This window comes from Phocoena phocoena, chromosome 11 (genome assembly GCF_963924675.1).
Source record: "Phocoena phocoena chromosome 11, mPhoPho1.1, whole genome shotgun sequence".
Lineage (NCBI taxonomy): Eukaryota > Metazoa > Chordata > Mammalia > Artiodactyla > Phocoenidae > Phocoena > Phocoena phocoena.
Genome location: NC_089229.1, coordinates 19,064,084 through 19,068,805, shown reverse-complemented (window position 1 = coordinate 19,068,805; position 4,722 = coordinate 19,064,084). Strand labels below are relative to the sequence as shown.

At 42.9% G+C, this 4,722-nt stretch overlaps 1 non-coding gene across 1 annotated transcript; it reads right to left on the bottom strand.

Annotated features, from left to right (window-relative positions):
• Nucleotides 1-745: 745 nt before the first annotated feature.
• LOC136131695 (U6 spliceosomal RNA) lies at nt 746-852 on the bottom strand. Its single transcript, XR_010656423.1, has one exon. It is a non-coding gene; the product is annotated as a U6 spliceosomal RNA (small nuclear RNA).
• Nucleotides 853-4,722: the final 3,870 nt, after the last annotated feature.

The window sequence follows — 4,722 nt, the reverse complement described above, 5'->3', positions numbered from 1 at the left end:
TAGTTAATACCTATCTCAACCCTATTGTCATCTCCATTTTACAGGCAACAACCTGAGGATGGGAAAATTAATTAAGTTGCCTCAGGTCACACTGCTAGGAAGCTCTTAGTGCTATATTCAGTTTCTGGCACATGGTAGGGTGTTCAATAGAGATTTGTTGAGTGAAAAAAAATAAATGCATGAGTTGCTTTCCTCTCTAGTTTGTCCACGACCTCTCCGGTGGGACTGAAACCACAGTGAGATTCCCTTCCCCTACTCCCATGCTTACTACGGCTCAACTTTGACCTCTTCCAAGTTTTCTGTCCCAGAGTAGATGGGCTGAAAGTCCTGACCTTCATATGACTGGACAGCAGCAACTTCTAATGAAAGGGCTAGTATTCCAGTTTGTTTGACAGAGATACTTAAAGGAAAATGAAAAGAAGAGAGGAGAGACTGTATGTGTAACATTTCCCGAAGTGTGTGCTTTCAGCTTACAGCCTGAGAACCCAGTGTGGGAGAACTAGGGCACGGAATTGTTGCAAAAGACCCTTAAATCCTTAGACATGTCACACATTTTCTGAAAATGGAAATAAGCATTATTTCCACTTCTAGATATACTATTGGATTTACTGCTGTCACAACCAATAAAGCGTGAGCTCATTTAAAATTATTATCGAATCCATATTAGCTTCCCATCATCTCATTCAGTAAGTACAAACTGCAGCTCTAAAACATTTTGCGGGGTCCAGTGGGAATTTATTTTATTAAAAATATGGAACGCTTTACAAGTTTGTGGGTCATCCTTGCACAGAGGCCATGCTAATCTTCTGTGTATCGTTCCAATTTTAGTATATGTGCTGCCGAAGTAAGCACCAGTGGGATTTTTGCAGTTATTAGTAGTAATAAAAATTCTAAATATTTATTGACTGGGCAGTGTATTGTCGATGCAGAATACCTCATTTAATTCTCCATCAACCCTTTGCAGTAGATACTATCATTCTCATTTTACACAAAAAGAGCACAAGATATCCTAGAACACCGACAATAATATTTCCTGCCTAATACTGTGATGAAGACAAAACACCTAGGGGACTGCCGGGCCAGTGCCGGAGTGGCAGCAACAAGAAGGGTCCATGGAGGCTCACAACGCTTGGGTAGTTAGAAGAGGGTTGCTACTAATATCCGGACATGGAGAAGGGGCCTCAGGTAGACTGACTGTGTCTAGAGTTGGGGATCTCATAATGATCCAAAAAGGGGGCGGTGTATACCTAAAGATTAGCAGGGGCTAAAGTGGTTGCCTCGGAAAATGGCGATGTTCTTGGGTGGGGTGGGGAGAATACGTGAGGGACCTGGAACCTCCAATGCTGGGAAGAGCGGTGCATGAGTGCTCAAGTCTTCATCGAGTCCCTACTGTGTTCTGGACACAATGCAAGTGACTGGGATACAGTTCTAAGCAGAAGAGCTGTGATTTCTCTCTTAATTGGAATTGTTGAGAAATTATTCAAATATTAACATAACACATAACTTAAAACTGTGATAACTGTGAGGAAGGAAAGGTACAAAGTGCTCTACAAGCGTACAATAGGGGAACCTGCTCTCATCTGGGGATCGGGAAAGGCTTTCTTGAAGGAGGAACTGGAGAGAGGGAAGGAGAGTGAGCATTTCTAGCAGAGGAAACAGCAAAGGCCCTGAGGTGGAAGGAAAAGGATACATTTCAGAAAATGTAAGACAGCCAATATGTCTACAGCCCAGTGTGCTGAGAAAAACACCGCTGGGACTCTGAGCACGCTGGAGAACAAGACGAGGAACAAGCCACTGAAACTTGCCTCCAAGCTAAGACCAGACGGACTGAGGCTATTGAACTATATAGGTCTGAGCTTCCTCAACTGGCCCCACACTAGGGATCCAGGTAGTGCCAAGGTAGCCTTCACCATGCTGCCTGGCAGTTTCGCAGGTGACAAGTACCCTGGCTAGGGGGGGGGAAATTGGGTTTCGGCCCTAGTTCTACCTCTTTTTCAATTAGGAACCACTGGAGCTCTGCTGACCCTGTGGGATTGTGCAGGGGGTGGTCCTTATACTGATTAAAGTTTTCGCAGCACTGGTATAGAGCAGCGGCCTTCAACCTAAGCTGCATATCAGAGTCACCTGGAGGAACTTTAAAATTGCTGCTGCCGTTATCCACAATAGCCAAGGTATGGAAATGACCTAAGTGTCCATCAGTGGATGAATGAGTAAAGAAGTGTGGTATATATGCAAAGAAATAGTATTCAGCCATAAAAAATGAGGAGGTCATACCATTTGCAACAACTTGTATAGCCCTTGAAGGCATTATGCTAAGTGAAATAAGTCAGATGGAGAAAGACAAGTATTGTATGATCTCACTTGTATGGGGAATCTTGCAAACAACAACAGCTACAACCAAAACAGAAAACCAAACTCATAGCGAAAGAGATCAGACTTGCGGTTACCAGAGGCAGAGAGGGTGGAGGAAAGGGGATTTGGAGAAAGATGGCCCAAAGGTACAAACTTTCAGTTATGAGATAAATAAGTACTAGGGATGTAATTTACAGCACGATGGCTATAGGCAACACTGCTGTATGACATACGGGAAATTTTTTAAGACAGTAAATTCTGTGAGTTCTCATCACAAGGAGAATTTTTTTCCTTTTTTATTTTCTCTTTTTGCCTTTTATTGTATCTGTATGAGAAGATGGATGTTAGCTGAACCTACTGTGATAATCGTTTCACAATATATGTAAATGAAACCATCCTGCTGCATGCCTTAAACTTACATAGTGATGGATGTTCATTATTTCTCAATAAAACTGGAGAAAAATTCCTACTGCCTCAACCCCATGCCCACGGTTTATGATTTAACTGCTCAGAGTATATAGGCTGGGCATCAAGACTTTTAAAACCTTTCCCAGTGATTCTAATGTTCAAACAAGTTTGAGAACCACAGGGTTAGAGGCTAGTTCCCAAATGTCAGTCTACAGATCAGCTATATCATAAGTACTTGTAGGGCTTATAAAGAAATCTCCAGCTCTATATCGAATCTGCTGTGTCAGCACTTAAAAATGGAAGCCTTAGGTGATTTTTGAACCTATCCAGGTTTGCTAAGGCCTGATTTAGATCATGGCCTCTCAAACTTTAATCTGATTCAGTCTGGGGTGGGGCCTGAGTTTCTGCATTTCTAACAAGCTCCAAGGTGTTGTTGCCTTCCAAGCTTGAATAGCAATGGCTTCCGGGGATGCAAATGGAAGAATGGGTGGCTTTTCTCCAAAACCTGCCAAGGGCTGGACCTGAAATCTATTAGCATACAGGGGCCTTATTTACATGTCCATGTCCCCTTCCCAGATCACTTTCTTCGGGGCAGGGATTGAGTCTTTTTTTTTTTTTTTAAACATCTTTATTAGAGTATAATTGCTTTACAATGGTGTGTCAGTTTCTGCTTTATAACAAAGTGAATCAGTTATACATATATATAGTCTTTGTCAGGGCACTATCTCTAGCATCTAAACTCAGTGCCCAGCATGTTAGAAGCACAATAAATGGGATCTGAATTGAATAAATACCATGATGTCCTCAGGGTCCAAGATGTAGAGCCAGCTGAAGGTGAGACACTGCTATAACACGGGCCTTCTGCCACTTCCAGTCATAAATTCCAATTGGATGGGGTCCAATGAGAAGCTGCGTGTTACCAAAGCCTGCTCAGTAGGGGGTAGGGTCAAAGCAGGCCTCTGGAATATTAATAATTCTGAGCAGTGACCACAGCTATGATATTTACAGACCCATGAAGCACAGGGGACAGCCTGAGGCCGCACACACAGCTATAGACTCCAAGGATTTACTCTGCTCCAAATGGAGCATGTATATTGCCCAATGCTGCCAAAAGCCATACGGCTCATTAGCTTTTACTATACAGAGAAATGTGCCAGGCCTGGTGCTAAAAGGACATGACAAAGCACATTTGACAGCAACGGTCAAAGGAAAAAGCACAGTGGGAGCGGAACTGCTCTGTGGGAAGTTGCTCATGCCTTTGGAACAGGAGACAAATACCTCTGCCTCTCCGTTTGGAGGCCCAGGCTGGTTGGAATCTGACAAGGACTTATTACTTTAGAAACTTTTTTCAGGGGTTTGGTTTCTTCCCCTGGATTCTCCTTGCATGGTGATGGATGTTTTATTCCTGAATATTTTTTGATGCTATAACTCTTGGTGTAGTTTGTGAGTTACATATTGGGAGGGGGTCAGAAGAGAGAAAGGAACAGAGAGAGAGCAAAAAGAGAGAGAAAGAGAAAGAGACAGAGAGATACAGAGAGACAAAGGAATAGAGAAGGGAAGGGGAAAAAACCCCACAATTATAAGTAGATGGAAAGGAGCAGAAAACTGTAAAGAAAGGGGTGGGAAGTCAGACAAGGATGGAGGTAGGACTTCAGGCCAGGGCTCCCCCTTCTTTTTGTTGCTTTATACTAAAGGATGGTCGAAGTATCCTTCAAAAGGAACTTACGTGGTACACACCCTTACATCCTGCAAGAGGCATAGAGGGTGACGTTTTTGGTCTCACCCTTTAGCCCTGATAAATCGCTGCTTACTCTCACCATGAAATCTCACCCTTATATTTTTTTTCTGCCACCATCACTCTCTTTACTTTCTGTCAAAGGCTAGGCTATCTGGTTCGGGGCAGTAACCTTTTATGGGTTACATTTTTTTAGTGGTTGGAATAATTAAGATCTAGTCTCTTAG